This window comes from Pelodiscus sinensis, chromosome 1, assembly GCF_052426305.1.
Source record: "Pelodiscus sinensis isolate ZL-2025 chromosome 1, ASM5242630v1, whole genome shotgun sequence".
NCBI lineage: Eukaryota > Metazoa > Chordata > Testudines > Trionychidae > Pelodiscus > Pelodiscus sinensis.
The window spans coordinates 237,351,595-237,374,332 of NC_143052.1; positions in this window are offsets into that span (position 1 = coordinate 237,351,595).

A 22,738-nucleotide genomic window follows, 5' to 3' on the forward strand; every position below is an offset into this window, starting at 1 on the left:
GTCTCTCTCTTTTATAGCCCAATGAACCTTTTAAATGGATTCTTCTCAGAGACACCCCTATAGAAAGTAAATCCAAGCCATAAGGAAGGAAATATGAAGTTTCCTGGTGAAGGATGTATTCTGCTAGGGCTGTCTGCTAAGATGAAAATGATTTACGTCCTGCCTTCTACAGAGTAATTCTATGAACATTAAATATGTGACTTCCAATCTTCTCTCTCAGTGTAATAATGTGAAGTTTGCCTCCATCCTAGTTAGCTTAATGGGTCCATTTACATGTTATTTAAAAATATCCTCACTGTTTTTCAAAGTATTTTGGCAGTAATTCCCAGGTGGAAAAACTGCATCTCTTTGTGTAGGGTAGAGTAACTCTCATTTGACTGTGAAGCACATTTTAAGAATTATAATTTCAGTTTATGTCCATAACTTTGCTTGCACCAACATTCTGTGATTATATTAATAACCAGAGAGTCTTGAGCTTTTCAGTGATACTTATCAAATTGTTTTCATGACATTACGAATTGGGATATACTTGAATTGGTTAAGCCAGCTGCAGCCCATCTTCAGCTGTCTCTGTGCTCCTTGCCCTTTGCCCTTGGTCTTTTCTTAATTTCACAGGGGAAATAATCTCATTTTAGCTACCTGCATATGAGGATTTGTTCTAGGACCAGTTTTGTTCAACATTTTTATTAATGACCTGGACGATGGGATGGATTGCACAATCAGCAAGTTTGCAGATAGAGGGAGAGGGAGATACTCTAGAGGGCAGGGATAGGGTCCAGAGTGACCTAGACAGATTAGAGTATTGGTCCAAAGAAATCTGATGAGGTTCAACAAGGACAAGTGTAGAGTCCTGCACTTGGGACGGAAGAATCCCAAGCATTGTTACAGGCTGGAGACTGAATGGCTAAGTAGCAGTTCTTCAGAAACGGACCTGGGAATTACAGTGGATGAGAAGCTGGATATGAGTCAAGCTTATAGCCAAGAAGGCTAATGGCATATTAGGGTGCATTAGGAGGAGCATTGCCAGCAGATCTAGAGAAATGATTATTCCCATTTATTCAGCTCTGGTGAGGCCATACCTGGAGTATTGTGTCCAGTTCTGGGCCCATCACTATAGAAAGGATGTGGACGCATTGGTGAGAGTCTAGCTGAGGGTGACCAAAATGATTAGGGGACTGGAGTGCATGACCTATGAGAGACTGAGGGATTTGGGTTTGTTTAGTCTTCAGAAGAGAAGAGTGAGGGGGGATTTGATAGCAGCCTTCAATTTTCTGAAGGGAGGTTTCAAAGAGGATGGGGAGAGGCTGTTCACAGAAGTGATGGATGGCAGAACAAGGAGCAATGGTCTCAAGTTACAGTGGGAAAGGTCCAGGTTGGATATTAGGAAAAAACTATTTCTGTAGGCGGGTGGTGAAGCACTGGAATGGGTTACCTAGGGAGGTGGTGGAATCTCCATCTCTAGAAGTTTTTAAGTCTCAGCTTGACATAGCCCTGGCTGTGTTGATTTAGTTGGGATTGGTCCTGCCTAGAGCAGGGGGCTGGACTTGATGACCTCCCGAGGTCTCATCCAGCTCTATGGTTCTATGATTCTATGAACCGGGACTTCTTCAGCCTTAGTGAGTTGTTGCTGCTGTTTTTGTTTACTTGTTTTTGGGGGCAGGGTTGGTCAGTTTGTTGGTTGTTTTTTTGTGTGTTTGTTTTCTTTCTCAATATTAATAAGGTTTCATTCCTGAGAGGGATATGGGCACAGTGCCTGAATCATCTAGAATAAAAGAGAAATAGAAGGTTGCAAAAGTTTGAAGGATGGACAGTACTATGATGAAGCATGTGGGTATATCTTCCCTAGATAAACATGAAGAAGTGTTTTGGAATGTAATTTATATATCTGATATAAGTTCAGATATGTTCCTGATTGACATCTAAAATAGATTTTAGTTACTTATCTGGGTGGGGTGAATGGTTAAACCATTCAGCTGACATTTTCTATGGCAAAAGTCCTCTATATGATAGTATGGAAATCAGTTTATGTAGTGAGCGAGTGTGATAGGGCGCCTTTAAGACCAGGACTCAGACCCTGAGCCAGGGCGGGAATAGAGGGACCAGCTGAAGCTGTTGGGCTAATGAGAGACCAGCTGTCAGCTACACAGAAAAGCCCGGTTGGCTTGGAAAAGCCCAGCTGAAGCCATTAGGGCGAGTGAGAGCCCAGCTGCCAGCTATAAATAGGGAAGCACAGTTTGCTTATGGGAGAGCCAGTGAAGGGCTCACTGCGGAGAAAGCAGGAGCTCCTAGGAGAGAAATGAGCTGGGGATAGCCAGCAAGGGCTGGGAGAGGGCCAGCCAATACTCCCCCTGGCTAGGGGCCGGAGGCAAGGCCCAGGGTTCGTAGGCGGATCACAAGGCAGACTAGGTAAGCAGGGCAGTTGAGACAACCCCAATGCCAATGATGAGCAACCCATACAGACTGTAACTTGCCCTGAGATGGGCTAGATGAGGACAGTCAGGGGGCACTGAGGCACGGTAGGGGGCTTGCACCCTGACAGTGAACCATAGAATCCAGTGATTCATAAGCTGTTAGGGAAGTTCTTGTATACCATGCACAGATTGGAGGCACCTGCCATTTGTTTAGAATTGTTCCCATGAAGAAGGTGTTGGTTGGAGGATTTGGGACATGACCTGTAACCACCTAGGTGGTGCCCATCTTAGGGTATGTCTACACTACCCCGCTAGTTCGAACTAGGAGGGTAATGTAGGCATACCGCACTTGCAAATGAAACCCGGGATTTGAATTTCCCGGGCTCCATTTGCATAAACTGGGCGCCGCCATTTTTAAATCCCTGCTCGTTCGAACCCCGTGCCGCGCGGCTACACGCGGCACGAACTAGGTAGTTCGGACTAAGCTTCCTAGTCTGAACTACCATTACTCCTCGTGGAATGAGGAGTAACGGTAGTTCGGACTAGGAAGCCTAGTCCGAACTACCTAGTTCGTGCCGCGCGGCACGGGGTTCGAACGAGCAGGGATTTAAAAATGGTGGCACCCAGTTTATGCAAATGAAGCCCGGGAAATTCAAATCCCGGGCTTCATTTGCAAGTGCGGTATGCCTACATTACCCTCCTAGTTCGAACTAGCGGGGTAGTGTAGACATACCCATTGGTCTTTGCATGGTGTCCACACTTCTTATGGCTACATTGCAAAGAGGCAATCACATGAGCTAGTCTCACTCTGCTGGTCTATGAGGGTTTGAAGTGTCCCTTGTTAATTGAATAGTGTGACGTGTCCCGCATGTCACTCCCCCGAGCAGTTAATTAAATCCACTTATTTCTCGTTGTGTGGTCCGTCTTCGTTTTCCGCACCCTTGGTATGAAGGGAGGGGTAGGGGGGCCCGGGCCCCAGCCCAGGACCCTAAGGGCTAGGATCTAAAGAGACCCCGCCCGGTTGACGGGGTTCAAGACCGGAGCTCGTCAGCCCACCAGCCTATCTAGGCTCTGCCCTGGGCCGATTCCTTCCCCGCCCTTCCCGGGGCTACCCCGTGGCCGAGGCCCCGGACGGTTTCCTTACCGCAAGCCCGGGGGCCGGAGGTGCGTTCGGTCTGTTGGATAGGATGGTTCCTTGTTTGCGGACCTGTTTTTCGTCCCTGTTGCCAGGACCTGTGGAGGAGGAGGCTCTCTTCCTCCTTCTCCCCTTCTCTAGTGCGGGAGCCGTTTTAAAAGTCCCGCCAGGGCCGTGACCCCGTCTGCCCCCGGAGGCCCCTCCCCCCACATCTGCGGCGCTTGGCGTTGCCGCGGCAACATTTTGGATGCCCCGGCAGCTTCGCGCTGACGCCGGGCGCCGTGTTCCTCAGTCGGGCCGGGCACGCGGCAGCCGAACAGCCCGGGCAGGGAGAAATCACCCCGGGCTGCCGGCTGCAGAGCGCGTCCCAGACTGCCCCTCCCGTGCAGGGCGGGCACGCTCCGTCACACCCCCGCCCCCCATTTAACTTGTCTCCCTCTTCCCCCAACTCCTCCTCGTACCGTCTTGAGAAGAAGTCTGCATTTTGATGGTGCGAGCCAGGCCTATGGGCCACCTCAAAGGCGTAGGGCTGTAGGGCCAAATACCACCGCATCACCCAGGAGTTAGAGTCCTTCATTGTTTGTATCCAATGGAGGGGAGCATGATCGGTGATTACCATAAACCAGTTCCCTAAAAAGTAGTACCTTAGAATGTCCAATGCCCATTTTATGGCTAGCGCCTCTTTTTCGATTGTCAAATATCAGTGTTCTCGCAGGAACAGCTTACGGCTGATGTAAACCACCGGATGTTCTTCTTCTCCTTCTCCTTGCGATAGGACCACTCCGATTCCTGTCTGAGGCATCTGTTTGGACAGTAAAAGGGCGATTAAAATCAGGTTGGGCTAATACAGGGTCCCAGCTAAGACTTTCTTTTAACCGTTGGAACGCTTCCACACATTCCAAAGACCAGTCCACCTTCTGGGGCATCGCGGCTCGCGTTAGGTCCATTAGCAGTGTAGCTATTGCTGCGAAGTTCGGAACGAATCAGCGGTAGTACCCTGCTAGCCCGAGGAACTGTCGCACTTGTTTTTTGGTCCTCGGGGGCTGGTAACTTCTCAGGGCTTCTACTTTTTCTACCATGGGGCGTAGCTGCCCCGGCCCACTACATAACCCAGGTATGTTACCTCCTTTTCGCCGAAGCGGCATTTTCGAGGATTCGCGGTGAGACCGGCTTCTCGCAAGGCTTGCAGGACAGCTTCCACATGCTGCAGATGCTCTTCCCAGGCCTGACTGTATAGGCTGCTGCCCATTGTCCTTGGTCTCTCACTACTCGGTCCATGAGGCGCTGGAATGTAGCTGCCGCTCCATGTAACCTGAAGAGCATCCGAGTAAAGTGATATAGCCCGAATGGGGTCGAAAAGGCTGTCTTCTCCCAGGAAGCCGGTGATAAGGGGATTTGCCAATTCCCGCGGGTTAGATCTAGCGTGGATAAATAATGAGCTCCCCCCAGCCGGTCTAATAACTCATCCACCCGTGGCATGGGGTACGTGTCAAATCTCGAGAGGGCATTGACTTTGCAAAAGTCAATACAAAACCGCGTTGACCCATCGGGTTTCGGGACTAGCACTATGGGACTTGCCCATTCACTGAAGGATTCCTCCACCCCCCCCCCCCAGTGAAGCATCTTCTGTAATTCCTCCCACACGATATCCCACATTCTCCGGGGGGCACGGGTCATACCTGGTTGCATATCCTTCTCTGGGGTTCTGTCTCGATGTGATGGTGGATAAGGGTGGTTTGTCCTGGTTCCTCTGTTAGAACATCCGTAAAGGCTTGGAGCACCACCTCCAGGCCTCTCCGTTGGCCTTCGTTGAGCTCGCCTCCAGTTGCAAAGGCCCTAAGGGGACTCTTTGCTACTTCCCCTGGGCCTAGTTCTGGGTCGGGGGATATGGGGTTTATTAGGAAGGCCTCGCGTTGCTTCCAGGCTTTCAGTAGATTAACGTGGTATACTTTGGTATCCCTTCGCCTGCTGGACAATTTTACTTCATAATCCACTTCCCCTACTCGCTTTAGGATTTCAAAGGGTCCCTGCCATTTGGCCACTAACTTCGAGCCTGGGGTGGGGAGTAATACCAACACTTGCTGTCCTGGCTCAAACTCGCAACTGGGACCCCCGATTATAATAATGGGTTTGTGTCGCCTGCTCATGTTCCAGATTCGCCCTCGCGAATTCCCCCAACCTGTGTAACTTTTCCCGGAGCTCTAATATATACTGTATAGACCCCTTTACTCTGGTTCCCTGCTCCTCCCAGTTCTCCCGAATGATGTCCAATATCCCCCGGGGGTGCCTCCCAAACAATAATTCAAAGGGGGGAAACCCGGTGGATGCCTGAGGTACCTCCTGAACTGCGAACAGCAGGGCGGGTAATAATGTATCCCAATCTTTTGGCTCTTGCCCCATTTACTCAGCATTTCCTTTAACATCCTATTAAAACGTTCCACCAACCCGTCTGTTTGCGGGTGGTACACTGCTGTTTTCAACCTCCCAATTCGTAACAACTTACAGAGCTCGTTCATTAGTTTGGAGGTAAAGTTGGTCTCTTGATCCGTCAAGATTTCCTCCGGGAGCCCGAGGAACGAGGTGTACAGATAGTTCGGAATAGCTAGCTAGTTCGAACTATCTAGCCCGTGCCGCGTGTAGCCGTGCGGCACGGGGTTTGCACTAGCCGGCTTTTAAAAATGGCGGCACCGGCTTTATGCTAATGAAGCCCGGGAAATTCAAATCCCGGGCTTCATTAGCAAGTTCGGTATGCATACATTACCCCGCTAGTTCGAACTAGCGGGGTAGTGTAGACATACCCATAAAGATTAGTTCTTCAGGCAGGGATCTCTATGTATGTCTACACTAGCCACCCTAGTTCAAACTAGGGTGGCTAATGTAGTCATTCGAACTTGCAAATGAAGCCCGGGATTTAAATATCCCAGGCTTTATTTGCATGTTCCCGGGCACCGCCATTTTTAAATGCCCCATAGTTCGAACTACCTGCCTGCGGCTACACACGGCATGGGCTAGGTAGTTCGAATTAAAACTCCTAATTCAAACTACCATTACTTCTCATTGCAGGAGGATTAATGGTAGTTTGAATTAGGAGCTTTAATTCGAACTACCTAGCCCATGGCGCGTGTAGCCGCAGGCAGGTAGTTCGAACTATGGGGCATTTAAAAATGGCGGTGCCCGGGAACATGCAAATAAAGCCTGGGATATTTAAATCCAGGGCTTCATTTGCACGTTCAAATGACTACATTAGCCACCCTAGTTTGAAATAGGGTGGCTAGTGTAGACATACCAATAGAGATACTATTGGTGCCTCTATTGGTACTATTAGTACCTCAGTGCCTGAGGTACTAATCTTTATGTTCCTCCTTGGCATGCTATTGAATGCAACACATTTCATGTAGTGCTGGTTGATTAACAATATTTAAATCCTGGGCTTCATTTGCAAGTTCGAATGCCTACATTAGCCACTCTAGTTCGAACTCTATTTCTGTAACTCCTAACTTATCACAAATGTTGGCTGCTTTTAGAATGCTTTAAAAACTTTAGTGTGGCATTTACCAGTCCCTGTATTTGCTGAAGCTAAAGGAATGTGCTTCAGATCAATTTAGCATGCAGACAACTGCATTAGTTATCTGTAAGTCAATGTATTGATTTTTGAATTGCTTGTTTATAAGAGTGTAAAGGAATTGTCTACAGACTACTTATTCAGGTTCATATCTTTATATGTCCTCTCCCTGGTGGTCAGCAACAGAGCTGTGAAGTGCAGTTACAAAAGTCTGGCTCTGAAAAGGTGGGAAGGCTGCATGTTTGCCTGAAGCACTGGGCATCTCTATACAAGGACATGATTTTTAAATAACTTATTTCAAAATAATAACTCCTGAAATAATAATTTCAAAATAGTGTGCCCACACTATGGGGAAGCCTCAAAATTAGTCTGAGGCAGGCTCCATTAATGTAGACATAGTACCTCGACTTAGAGCCTCAGGAAGCACTAAGGAGTAATTACTTTGAATGACTGTGGGGAGTTGTTATTTTGATATAGCTGCACCAGAGAGTCCACACTACTGGTATTTTGAAATAATTAATTCAAAATAAGCATTATTCCTCATGGAAAGCAGGAGTTATTATTTCAAAATAACCAGCCCCTTATTTCAAAATAATGGGCTTGGTAGTGTAGAAGCTCCTCTTGTTATTTTGAAATAAGAGGAGTGATTTCAAAATAACTCCCTAGTGTTGACCAGGACACTGAGGCTACATCTAAACTGTATAGTTATTTTGGAATAACGGCCATTATTCTGAAATAACTATGCGAGCATCTACACAGCAATTCCACTATTTCAAAATAATTTTGAAATAATGGACAGTTTATTCCAACTTCCGTAAACCTAATTCTGCGAAGAATAACGCCTATTCCGAAATAGCTATTTGAAAATAAGGCATGTGTAGATGCTCTACTACTGCTATTTTGAAATAGCCCCTCACCAGAGCCATTCTATGTTATTTCTCCTGGAGCTCTAAATCGAGATAGCACATCTACATTAGGGAAGCCTGCCTTGGACTAATTTTGAGGCTTCCCTTCAGTGCAGAGGTGCTATTTCAAAATAAGTTATTTCAGAATAACTATTCCAGAATAACTGTGCAGTGTAGACATAGCCTGACAGATCTGAAACACTTCTTTTCAGAATTCAACAAGATCAGTGACTGCACTGAAGTAGCTTTGCAGAGCCAGCCTACTCGATTATTTATACCTAATTACGATGCTGTGAAATACTTTCAAGTACATTTATGAATCACATCCTGTAGGATTGGATATGTATTTTATATTGTATTAAAGGCATTTGGCTAGTAGCACAGCTGTTTTAAAAATGCGTTTCTTTCACACAAATGGGTCACTGGGGCCCAAATGTTCTAAACATCAATAAAACTAATCAGGGTTAATGCTGCAATGAGTATTAAACTGAAGATTAAGCCGAGAAAACAAACTGTGAAACAGGTTCTTCTTATTCCTCAATTACCAAGTAAAACTGAAGAAGCTTACCATAATCAAGTGATGAGTTGAACTTAGCACTTGCAGTGTCTAGCCTTATGAGCAAATAGTGATATTTATTGATGGTATTAATGTTTTTAAATAGGCTTAGACCTTTTATAATGCCACCGACATTTCATTTTATGGAACATGGAATGCAGAGGCTGTAAAGTCATGATTAATATTGCTAACTGTAATAAGTGGAAGTGCAGTAGTCATTTTTGCTCATATTTGCTTATATTATGTGAATTCCTACAATGTCTTAAGAAACCCTATAGGGACATAATTTTCCTCAGGTTTTGAAATTGACTGTCTTATGAAAACACTTCATTGAGGGAGACAAAAAAGTTCAGATAATCTGCTTTTAACTATTAACTGCCCAAATGCTTTGACAAATACTTGGAAGCTCCTATTCTGCCTGCACAATTAACTGCATGTACTAATCCTTCCCAATATATGTCACAATGCAAAATAGGATTCCACTATTTTAATTTGCTAATCACCTTAATTTGATGGAGAAGATGATAGTCATCATCCATAAGTATCTGGAACCCTGGAACAAGAATGAATAAATCTGAGTCAAATCTTTAACAAATAAAGGAAAACAGATACACTTGAGAAGTGGACATGTGATATGTGCTGCTACCATTTTTCTGCTGTAACATTTTATAGACTCAACCACATAAAGTCCATCTCTGTGTGAATAACCCCACAGGATATGTGAAATATTTGAAAACAGTCCTACAGTAAGGTACAAAAGGAAAAGAATAATATGATTGTAGAAAATTTTCACCAGTTAATCTTGGCTAACATGAAGAAAGCCTATTATCAACATACCTATGCTTCAGTGATCTCCCTTATACTTTTTGTTGTCACATTTCCTTTTTATGGTTAAGTGAACTTCAAAACATTGATAAAGAAATATGCACAGAATCACCTCCAGCATTACAGGTAATAGACTGTCTTTTCAACTAACAGAAGTGATGGCACTTAATTTTATGATTTCTCCCAATCTTTTTTTCTTTTTGTTTATGTCCTATTTCTGCTTTCTTCTTTGGTTACATTGTGTGACCATATCTGCTTCTCAGAAATCATCTTTAGCATCTCAACACTTTAGGAGCTACAAAATAAGAACAAAAGATAAGATAACTGTCATTATAGTTGAGCTTTTTCCTTATTGGAAAAGATTTAGCGGTTATCCAAGATGACGCAGATTTTTCTAAAATATTATGTACTTCTGTTTACTGTATCTTTCACTTATTACCATTAACCTTCCTTCTTGTGTTTCTGTGTAGAAAAATAAACATTTTTGACACACTGGAACTGATAAAAATGGGCATGTCTACACTAGGGAGTTATTTCGAAGTAACTCCCCTTATTCTAAAATAACAAGTGGAGCGTCCACACTACCAAACCCATTATTTCAAATAAAGGGCTTGTTGTTTTGAAATAACAACTCCTGCTTGTGAAGAGGAATAGCTCTATTTGAAAATTGTTATTTCAGGAGTTATTATTTCAAAATAACTCCCTAGTGTAGACATGCCCAAAGAGAATAGCGTGTCACTTCAAATAAAAAGAGGAAAATTCTAACTTCGGTTGTCTCCTTTTTGGCTGGTTCCAAGGAAGGAATGATTATCAGAGAGCATTGTGAGAGTTTCTAGTCATATCTGATTCTGAGCTAGTGGTTCAACTCTGCCAGATTTTTAGTACCTTTTAAGTGTAAGTACTTAGCCTGTGTGTACAGTTTCACGATGACACTGGTTTTTGAAAGCAATATAAAATAGTTCTCAAATATATTCTGATATTTATACAATTTCAAGGGATGTGCTAATGAGAGTCTAATAAAATGTGCCTGAAGAGTTCAGTCCTGCTCCTGAACCACTCAAATCAATGGGATCTTGGTCATTGATTTCAGAGAAAGCAGTATCGGGCCCCCAAAGAACTTACCCATGGTTCTACCCGTAATTAAAAAGACAAATTTGGCCTTGTTCTCTAAAGACTAGATTGTGATACCTGTCTCACATGGCTGAGCAGTTACAATAGAGTAGTTCTATTGACTGTAAAGAGACTATTCCAGTGAATAATTTGGTACCAGTATAAAATATTGACAAGCTCTTTTCCTTTAAATGGCAGCATTTTTCATTACAGTTTCTCTCTTCACTGCAGGAAAGGAGGAATCAAGAACAAGTAGAATAGCTGAGCCATTTTTAGGGGGAATTTATTGATATAATTAAAGTACTTATGTCCCCAAAACAAGAACTGTTCAGCTGGTCTGATGGACATTTACAAATCTTTTCATTCTGAGCTCCCTGTCAATCTTACTGTTCCACGCACCTTCCCTTCGCAATAGAACTCTCAACTCCCACTTATGCCTTATGTATTTATAAGGCACCCATCTTTTAGCATCTGGTACCCTCACAGATATTAACTGGTATATATTCACAATGGTGTGAATAGGGGAAATAGACCAACTTTGTTGAAGTGGAGGTCAAGATATATTAAGTGACTTGCCCAAGTAATACATGAAGTCTGTGGCAGAGGCCAGATCTGAATGCATGGGTCCTGAGTCCTGTTCCAGTGCATAAATCTCGAAGGCTATGTCTGTCTGACTGGCAGCATTGTGTGGTGTATGTGTAGCTACATGCCAAGTGAAAAGCAGGCTGCATCCACACTGTGGTGTGCAAGCTACAAACATCAGTGTAAAGCTCTGGCAAGGTGGTGGCAGTAGGAAAAGGCTACAACAGCTCCTCCACTGACAGAGCCTTTCCCCAATGCTAGAGTCTTCCACTTCAGTGGTGAGGGGCTCTGGCAGCTCCCTATGGCAGGAAGCTGTGTAGAGAGCCATGGAGGATACATATCCATGGAGGCCAGGGGTGTCTTTATTCTATTTACCCTAAACTGTGCCTCACTGACTAGATAGTTATTTATATTGATGTAGTGGATGTACCATACGCACTGCTGTAAAGAGTGTGCAGTATACATATACTCTTAGCCATGAGAAACAAAATGTGAAATTGATTAGAAATATAAACCTTTCTTTCTTTCTTTCTTTCTTTCTTTCTTTCTTTCTTTCTTTCTTTCTTTCTTTCTTTCTTTCTTTCTTTCTTTCTTTCTTTCTTTCTTTCTTTCTTTCTTTCTTCTACACAACAGAGTTTTGTCGGAAAAACGGCTGTTTTTCCAACAAAACTTGAGGAATGTCCACACTGTAATTGCATTCTTCCACAAGAAAATTGAAAGAACAGAGGGTTTTTCCCATCATTGGTAATCCTCATTCTACGAGGAAGAAGCCTTTTTCCAAAAGAGCTCTTTCACAAAAATGTGTGTGTGGGCGGGGAAAAGGGAGTTCTTTTGGAAGAAGAGGAAAAAGCACAGGTGCCCTGGTGGCCATTCCATAGCAATCACAGCTTACATGCGAAAGATCATCTATTCAGTCTACACACTCTCAAAAAAGCAGATTGCTTTTTCAATGAACTTTTGCAGCGTGGATGTTCTTTTTCGGAAGAAGTTTTTTCGGAAGATCTCTTCCGAAAAACACTTCCTCCAAAAGAAGCCAGTAGTCTAGACATAGCCTCAGGCTGAATGAACTCCTTGGTTGCAACAGAGACCACCTTCTCTTCTGTTTGCATAGTGCCTAGCACAATGGAGACTTGCTCCATGACCAGGGTTGAGAGGCACTACAGTAATGCAAACAAATAAAGATAAAATATGATCAAACCATATAAACAGTGAAAAGTAGATATTCAAATCCTTCATATAACTATAAAATGTTATTAGTTACTCAGGTAATTTTTTTTTTTTATCAGAGGGGTAGCTCTGTTAATCTAAATTTGTATAAACAACAAGAAGTCTTGTGGCAGCTTATAGACTAACAGATTTATTGAAGCGTAAGCCTTCATGGACAAAGATCCACTTCATCTTTGCCCACGAAATCTTATGCTCCAATAAATCTGTTAGTCTATAAGCTGCCACTCCCAACAGCTACCGCTCTGTGGGACACCAGTTTGGCATGGGGAGGTCTGCCGTCGGGGCCATTTTGATGGAGGTAAGTCACTTTCAGGGGACAGGCCCTGCTGAGTGGAGAGACTGAAAAGGGGGGGCTGCCAGACAAGGGCCACGGGGAGTGGGGGATGGAGTGGCACTTGGAGGTGGCTCCTCGGTCAGCCCTGCACTGATGCGGGGGTGGGGTGATGGGGAGGTGGGTTCTCCTCCCAAGTTCTTAGGTGCCCTGTCTAACTACCTGTTTCTGTCTATTTGTGTCTTGCTGCAGGTGGTGAGGGCAATCAATGCAGAGCTGCTGAAGAGGCTCATGCGTCTGGAAGACCTGGATACCATCATTGCCGGCTTTGCTGGGCTTGGCTTCCCGAACTGTGGAGGCGCCCTTGATGGGACACACATTCCAATCTGTGCACCATCCCATCGAGCAGCCCAATTTATTAATCGCAAGGGCTACTTTTCTATGGTGCTGCAGGCCCTGGTCTACAACCGGGGACAGTTTATGGAGATTTGTGTCCAGTGGTCAGGGCGGGCGCATGATGCCTACATCTTCTGCAACTTGTACCTGTACTGCAGGTTGCAGGCGGAGACATTTTTCCCACAGCAGGACCTCGCGCTTGGGTACGTGCAGATGCTGGTGTGCCTCGTGGCCAATGTGGCCTACTCCCTCATGCCGTGGCTCATGAAGCCATACTCTGGCCACCTGGATGAGAGCACTGTGTGCTCTTTCAGCAGGTCCATGTAGACACGCCAGTGCCTGCGCGTGCCATGTGGGTGGGACAGGTGCAGTGCTTCCCTCTTGCATGGGGGGGATCCAGTTGTAGAGGAAAAGCGGAGGAGACAATCATGCATGTGTGCACCTGCTGTCCCCGAGGGTATGCCATCACTGTAGGGAGCCCTCCTTCAGACAGGAGACTCTCAGAGGTTTTACACATGACACTGTTGTGTGAGTTGGGCAGCACCCTGAGCATCACAGGGCCCCACAGTGGCGATGGGACAAGATGTCCCCCTGCACTGCCAACCCGCCCATGTGTGCTGACTCCTCAAAGCACTCACCTGATGTTTCCTCCCCCATGTCTGAGGATGCCTGGGAGGTGTCTGGAGGACTGGCTCCTGGGATAGGGCCACTGCTGTCTGTTCTTCCTCCTGGTGCAGCTCTCCTCTCCCTCCTTCCTGCTCGTCCTCCCTCAGGGGTTGGTCCACAATATGGTGGGGTAACCCAGACTCCACAACATGCAGCAGGGTCTGGGCTTCCCCACCGCCCAGAATCTGCTCCAGGTCCGTATAATATGGGGAGCTCTGTGGAGTTGCCCTGGAGCAGGAGCTCTGGTCTCCGGCCTTTGCATACCCCTGCTACAGTTCTTTCACCTTGGCCCTCACTTGGTCCAGGGTGCGGGGGTGATGCTTTTTCTTGGCCAGTCCCTGGACCATCCGCCCATATATGTCCGCATTCCTGCGGTGCGACTTCAGAGTCTGCAGGGATCCTTCCTGAGACCAGACCTCCAGGAGGTTTTTTATTTCAGGCCCTGACCAGGCTGGTGTGCGCCGTTTGGAGCCCCTAGGTGGGTCCTCTTCATTGTCCCAAGATGAGCCGGGGGGGCCTTGAGTCTGGGACATGGCTAGCATGGCTGGCACGGGTGCTGTGGCTGGCTTTCATAAAGCAATGACTGTCTGGGTGCCTATGCCTTTAAGAGACTGCAGACAGAAACAATAGAGCTGCTTAGCATGGTAAGGAAGGTCTGTCCATCAGGGCTTCTTGGAGGCCCTTCTTTTCAAAAGAACAGGCTCCCCGCGTCCACACACACCTTTTTTTGTGTCGAAAAAGGCATTCTTCCTTGTAAAATGAGGTTTTCCGCTGTCGACAATACCACCGTGTTCTTTCAATTTACTTTCGAAAGAACATGGCAGTAGTCTAGACACAGGTAAAGTTTTTTCAAAAAAAGGCTGCTTTTTTCGAAAAGAACGTGTAGTCTAGAGGGATATCTCTCCCTCCCTTCCCCCCAGGTGCTTTCTGGTTCTCTAAGTTGAGGTAGCATATTCACATTAAGGGAGCCTGCCTCAAACTAATTTCAAGGCTTCCCCATAGTGCGGACTTGCTATTTCAAAATTATTATTTTGGGAATTATTATTTCATAGTAATTTATTTTGAAATAATTTCCTAGTGTAGACATGCCCTTCTTGTTCTGTCTTCAATGAATGTTGAGAACTGCTGATCACCATCTTCTTTAAAACAGGCCTTAACATATTGGAAGACTTTTATTCAGTCTACTGTTAGCCCTTTTTTCTCAAAACTAAACACACCCAGGTGTTAGCCTTTTCTTATAGGCTGTGTCCAGACTCAGGGGTTTTTTCGGGAAAAGTAGCCTTTTTCCGAAAAAACTTCACCTGCGTCTAGACTGCAGCCGCGTTCTTTCGAAATTAAATTGAAAGAATGCGGCTTTTCTTTCGACAGTGGTAAACCTAATTCCACGAGGAAGAATGCCTTCTTTCGAAAGTGCTCTTTCGAAAGAAGGCGTTTTTGAAAGCAAACAGGCTTTTTAGCAAGAGAGCATCCAGACTCACTGGGTGCTTTCTTTCGAAAAAGCGGCTTGCTTTTTCGAAATTCCGCGTGCAGTCTAGACGCTCTCTTTCGAAAGAGGCTTGCAGTCTAGACATAGCCATAGATTGGGGTTTTCTAAACCCTTTATTATTTGTATTGTTCTCCTCTGAACTCTGTTCAATTTTTCTGCATTTTTTTTAAAACAATAGCACCTCAAACTGGACATTATACTACAGCTGAGGCCTCAGGAACTATTATCCCTTGTGCCTTACAAACAACAGAACTGTTAATGCAACACAGAATATTAGCCTGTTTCATAGCTACATCACTTTGTTGTATCATATTCAGTTTGTGATCCACTATAACCTCCAGATTCTGTTCAACCGTGCTATTATCTAGTCAGCTGTTATCCTTTTTGTGTGTGTGCATTGATTTTTCTCCTTCCTAAATAAAATACTTTACATTTGTCTTTATTGAATTTCATCTTGTTGATTTTGAACCAATTGTCTAATTTGCCAAAAGTGTTTTGAGTTCTTATCCTGTCCTCCAAAGTGCTTGTAACTTTTCCTACCTTGGTATCATCGAGAAATATTATGCACATATTTTCCTTCCATATTAATGAAAATATTGAAGAGTATCAGGTGCAGGACATATCCCTATGAGACTCCACTAGATATGTCCTCCAAGTTAAATATGGAACTATTGATAACTATCCTTTGAGTATATTTTTTCAACCAGTTATGCACACACTTTATTGTAATCTAATCTAAAGTATTCTTATAGTTTGACTATAAGAATGTCATATGAGACTTTGTCAGAAGCTTACTGAAATCAAGATGTATCACATCTGCTCCCCTTTCCCCCATCCACTAAGCTAATAATCTATTAGAGTTGGTTTGGTATGATTTGTTCTTGAAAAATCCATGATGTCTATAAATGCTCACAAATTGATTGTTCAATAACTTGTTCCAGTATATTCCAGTTGGGCTGAGTCGTCTATAATTCCCACAGCATTCTTTATTCCCCTTTTTGAAGACAGATATTATGTTTGCCCTTCACCAGTTGTCTGGGATCTCATCCCTCCTTCATCAGTTCCAAAAGATAATCACTAAAAGTTCTTATATTGCTTGAGCTAATTCTGTAAGCAACCTAGGGTGAATGTGGTGAGTCTCTGCTGACTTGAAAAAATCTAAATCATTTCAATATTGTTTTACTGCTTCTATTCTGACTAGTGTTAATTCTTCCTTGTTGCTGATATTAATTGTGTTATGAACCTGAGAACCTACCTCAGCCTTCTTGGTGCTGTCTGTTTTTGGCTTCCCTTCCCCACTAAGTGGTGGACCTACACTTCCATCATCTTTCTCTTGCTCCTAATGTATTTAAAGAACCTTTTCCTATTGCCTTTTACATCTTTTGTTAAATATAATTCATTTTGTGTCTTAGCCTCTTTGATTCGCCCCTACGTCTTTTCTAATCATCCTTAGTAATTTCTCCATGTTTCCACTTCTTGCAGGATTTTTTTTTATTTTTTTTCAGGCAATTAAACACTTCCTAATGCAGCCATATTGGCATCTTACTAGTTTTCCTATCTTTTGGTCACATTGAGATAATTTGCTCTTGTGCATTTATTATGTCTCTGAGAAACTGCCAGTCCTCCTGAAAACTTTTATCTCTTAGATATTTTTCTCATAAGACTCTACCCTACCAGTTCTCTGAATCTGTTGAAGTCTGCTTTTTTAAAATCCATTTTCCTTATTTTGTTGCTCACTCCTTCCTTTCCTTAGGAAAGCTGTCATTTTGTAATCACTTCCACCCAAGATGCCTTTCATCTTCAGAGTCACAATCAATTTTTCCCTGATAGAATAAAGTCTAAAATGGTTTCCCGCCATTTACTTCCTCTACCTTCTGGGAAAGAAGATGTGAGAAGGTGCAGGGCATCCACAACATGTTCTAAGAACTGACTGGATATTTTGAGTATTAATACATTATTTTCCCAGCATGTAGTTACGATCCCCATCACTACCAGGTCTTGTGGTGTTTGTTCTAGAAATGCCTCATCCACCTCCTCTTCTGCATTTGGAGGGATATGGTAGATTCATATAATCATAGGGCTGGAAGAGACCTCAGGAGGTCATCGAGTCTAATCCCTGGCCCAAAGCAAGACCAAATCATCTAATCATCCCAGCCAGGGCTTTGTCAAGCCAGTCCTTAAAAACCTCTAGGGATGGAGATTCTACCACCTTCTTAGGTAACCCATTCTGGTGCTTCACCACCCTCCTAGTGAAATAGTTTTTCCTAATACAGCTGCTTCCCGAGTTATGACCACCTCCACTTATGACCATCTGCACTTATGACCAAAGCGGTCGTAAATATGGATTCAAATTATGAACGGCGATCTGCGCTTACGAACAGCGCGGACACCATGTAACTCTATGGGATCCAAGTTACAAACACTTCGAGTTACGGACCAAATGTTGGTCCGTAACTTGTTTGTAACTCGGGGATTAGCTGTATCCAACCTAGACCTCCCCCACTGTAACTTGATACCATTGCTTCTTGTTCTGCCATCCATCACTACTGAGAACAGTCTCTCTTCATCCTCTTTGGAACCTTCCTTCATGTAGTTAAAGGCTGATATCAAATCCCCCCTCACGCTTCTCTTTTGCAGATTAAATAAGCACAAATCCCTCAGCCTCTCCTCATAAATCATGTGTTCCAGCTCCCTAATCATTTTCATTGCCCTCTGCTGGACCCTCGCCAATGCATTCACATCCTTTCTGTAATGGGGGCCCCAGAATTAGATACAATACTCCAGATGTGACCTCACCAGTGCCAAATAAAGGGGAATAATCACTTCTCTAGATTTGCTGGCAGTACTCCTCCTAATGCACCCTAATATGCCATTAGCCTTCTTGGCTGCAAGGGCACACTGTTGACTTATATCCAGCTTCTCATCCACTGTAATCTCCAGGTCCTTTTCTGCCAAACTGCTGCTTAGCCAGTTGGTCCCCAGCCTATAAAAGTGCTTGGGATTCTTCCGTCCCATGTGCAGGATTGCACTTGTCCTTGTTGAACCTCATCGGATTTCTTTTGGTCCAATCCTCCAATTTGTCTAGGTCACCCTGGACCCTATATCTACCCTTCAATGCATCTAGCTCTCCCCCTAGCTTAGTATCATCTGTGAACTAAGGGTGGAATCCATCTCCTCATCCCGGTCATTAATAAAGATGTTGAATAAAACTGTTCCTAAAACAGATCCTTGGAGCACTCCTCTTGAAATCAACTGCTGACCAGACATTGAGCTGTTGATCACTACCCATTGAGCCTGACAATCTAGCCAACTTTCTAACCACCTTACAGTCCATTTATCCAATTCAGACTTCCTTAAATTGCTGGCAATAATTATGAGGGAGACTGTATTAAAAGCTTTGCTAAAGTCAAGGTATATCACATTAATTGACTTCTAGAAATCCACAAAGCCAGTTACCTCACCATAGAAGACAATCAGGTTGATCAGGCATGACTTGCCCTTCATAAATCCATGTTGACTATTCCTGATCACTTTCCTCTCTTCCAAGTCCTTCAAAATAGATTCCTTGAGGATCCCCTCCATGATTTTTCTGGGGACTGAAATGAGGCTGACGGGTTTGTAGTTTCCTGGATTGTCCTTCTTCCCTTTTATTTTAAATATAGGCAATACATTTGCCCTTTTCCAATAGTCTGGGACCTCCCTTGATCTCCATGAGTTTTCAAAGATAATGGCCAATGGCTCTGCAATGACATCTGCCAATTCCTTCAGCAGCCATGGATGCATTAAATCCAGCCCCATGGATTTGTGCATGTCCAACTTTTCTAAATAGTTTTTAACCTGTTCTTTCTCCACCAAGGGCTACCCACCTCCTTCCCATACTGTATTGCCTAGTGCAGCAGTCTGGGAGCTGACCTTGTCTGTGAAGACAGAGGCAAAAAAAGCATTGAGTACTTCAGATTTTCCCACATTATCTGTCACTAGGTTACCTGCCTCATCCAGAAAGGCTCTCACACCTTCCTTGACCACCCTCTTATTGCTAACATGCCTGTAGAAACCTTTTTTGTTTCCCCTCACATCTCTTGCTGGCTGCAATTCCATTTGTGCTTTGGCCTTCCTGATTACTTGTCTTCTGTCCAAGTTTTCACTTCTTTTAAGCTTCCTTTTTGTGTTTAAACTGACCAAGGATTTCCCTGGTAAGCTAAGCTGGTTGCCTACAATATTTGCTTTTCTTACTGTTCATTGGGATGGTTTGTTCTGTGCTTCTTTAAAATATTGCCAGCTCTCATGAATCCCTTTCCCCTTTATGTTAGAATCCCAGGGATCCTGCCCATCAGTTCCCTGAGGGAATCAAAGTCTGCTTTTCTGAAGTCCAGGGTGTGTATTTTGTTGCTTTTCTTTCTTCCATTTCAAGATCACTGCATCCCGCACTGCTTCCATTTCCCTGCTACATCCATCCCTCTGTCAAGCTCCCCAGGTTTTTTTATACTTACATGTAGGCTTTTGTCACCTGTTCTCTTTGAACCTTGTTTAAATCCCTCCTCTTGAAGTTGGTTTAAATCCCTTCTCTTGAAATTGGTAAGTTAGGGTATGTCTATTGCAATGATATTGGTATCCTGAAATAGCTACCCCACATCTTTTGAATGCGTCTGCTATTGCAAAATATAGCGGACGTGCTATTTCAGCATCTCTGTAAACCTTGTTTCATGAAGGATAAGGGATGTCTTGAAATAGTGTTTTATTTCAAAATTTGGTGCTGTGTAGACATGCCAAATTTCAAAATGGCCTATTTTCAAAAAGAATAGAAATAAGATACACAATTTGTGCAGCGCAAATTGCGCATCTTATTTCGAGTTAAGGGTTCAAGGTAGATACACCCTCAGTGTCTGAAGATAGCCATATCCCCTTCCTCACTAGAGAGACTACATCTCTTCCCAGCAGTCCTTGTTCCCAGAACAGTGTCCCATGATTAAGAAAGCCACAGATCTTTTGCTGTCAACATCATGCCTTCATCCCCAGGGTATATCTGTTCCTTCCTGGGCTCTTATCTTCAACTAGGAGAATGGAAAAGAACACAACCAGTGCCTCAAGTCCTTCACCCTCACTTCCATAGCCCCACCATTGTTATTTCTGCTCATAGGCTTTCCTGACAGTATGTGAAATGTATGTGGGTAGCTATGAAACTCACCAACAAAGTATCTAACCTACAGCTGATGAGAACTTTTTTAATGAGCTGCCATTTTGTAATAAGCTGAAACACTATGGAGATGTATTGTTTTCAACAAGTTTTCATTGGGAAGGTTAGTTAGGGCATAGGTCTCAGATGTAGGATATCTAAGTATAAGTCTCGACTCTGCCCAAATGAAAGTGAACTGGGATGAGAAAAATCTTCTCTGTATCAAGCAAAATAAGGACCTGAGCCTGAGTCTCCCATATCCAAAGCCAATGGGCTCTATCATGGAGCAGGAAAGAGAGGGAGACAAAAATACTTTGTTACTTACAGAATCAAAAAGCTCAGGTTTTGACCCAGAAAAAAACATTTTGACAACTTTCAAAAGGTTTTGATGTTGTTATAATGTGGGACTGGAATACATTTTAAAACCTCAAGAGTTGCCACAAAACAGAATTATAGTCCTCCCAGTCAGCTCTAGTTTCATTCCTTTCTGGTGCTGGTCCATGTAACAATTTATTACAGGTTGAACCTCCCTAGCTTGGCACCCTCGGGTCCTGACCTGTTCCGAACCAGAGAATTTACAGGACCACAGGAGCTCAATATTGTGTAGCAGCATTACCAACACTTCCACTGCTTACTGGGCTCTTAGAAGACATTTAGAGGTAAAAAATTAGAGCTAAATAACAGCATGGAACACTAAGACCTAGGACTGGTGGCTGTAAAAAACGTTATGGGACCACAGGAAACTTGGCCATTCCCATAAAAAGTGGACTTCTGACTAACTAAAATAATTCCAGACGACGGATGTTTTGGGACCAGAGGGTTTTGAACTACAGAGGTTCAACCTGTAGTACTTCATTACTCCATTAGATCAAGTGGTAGAGGTCTGTATAGTGGATGTAAAAGTTCCAGCTCTGCTTAAAAACAATGTGGGTGTCAATATGATGCTGCAGTCATAACATTTCATGTCTGTGGGAAAGGAACTAGGATGCATTGAGAATTCAGTTGCTTTGGTTAAATAGTAACTAGGTGGCCTACACTTGGAAATGGCCTGATGTACTGTTTCCACTGTTTATAGTGTTTTATTAAATTGAACCTGAGCTCCACTGAGCTCAATGGAAAAACCAGTCCCTGATGAAGTTCCCTTAGTGTACTCTGCTTTCCATTCTATTCACAGTGCATATCAAGGTAATTTTCTGAGGCCAAAGTTTAAAAGAAATGAATATACAGCCTTCACTCATTTCATAGGTGTTTGTACTAACCGTTCCTTTGTTTTGAAACCATTGAACATGTAATGTGGAATTATTTATGTTTTGATACATTTTTCTTTTCAGTAAAATTAAGGGGAAGAAACAAATCTCGATAATAAGGGTCGGAAAGGTGTGTTAAACATACGTCAAATAAAGTAATTTTCCTGCAAGTCTGTGATATTGCAATTTCCTTAAACATTCTTGAGTCTCCTTTATAATAGAAGTTGCGGAGGGCTTAGAGTACTAGAAAATATAAAATACCTATGGGACGTATTCCAGTACTGTACATTAAATTTGAGGATTTTACATGTGATAAAGTATGTCAGTGTTGCTTACAGGGAATTCCAGTGATACCTCAGCTTTCTTGGACTTATTATAAATCCTTTGTTGGAATTATTGCGGCTGGTTCAATAATTCAGATTAGCCCTCATGTTTATTAATGCACTACATCTGTGCAAACAACATGTCAAGCAGAGAGTTTATTGTAATTGCCTGAGCAAACAGAACCTGAAAGAAGCAATTTCCAGTTACAATGTGCTATGACAAGTAATGAGGTAATTGGCATTCTGTCCTGATTACTTCCACCTTCCTTTTCATCAGGTCTATATTGTGTGTGATAGATAGTTTTATAAGAAATGAAGGTGTTTGATAATATGGTTTGCTGCTGCTTAAGGTTAGTGATTAAAGACAATCATCATTTTCTCTCAGAGATCTTATTAGCTTTAACATTATTTATTCATATGTGTAAGATGTGGGCCCAGAACCCATCTTTTGGTGGTATACATGTAGTTAAAATGTAAACTCAACTGCTAACTGAATAGATGCAGAACATGTTTTAGTTTTCCAAGCATGAGTCAACAAAGGAACTTTTTTGCCATGAAATCTTTGTTGCAACAGTGGGACTAAGATTGCTTCACATTTATGTTATGTATTACATTTCATATATACTATGCATATACTCTTTTCCTATGGATATGTATTACATACCCTCAGTATCAACACTGCAGTTAAGATGTGGTCTAAGTTTTTATTCTAAACTTCTGATCTCAGGCATCTTTAACTTTTCAGAAAAGTGATCTCTTTTGGAACCATTTTCACTTTTATTCTTATTTTAGAGAGGATTTGTTGTGGAGAATTTGAAAAAGAAAACATTTTCAGTGATCCAAGTGTGGGTGAACATTATTGT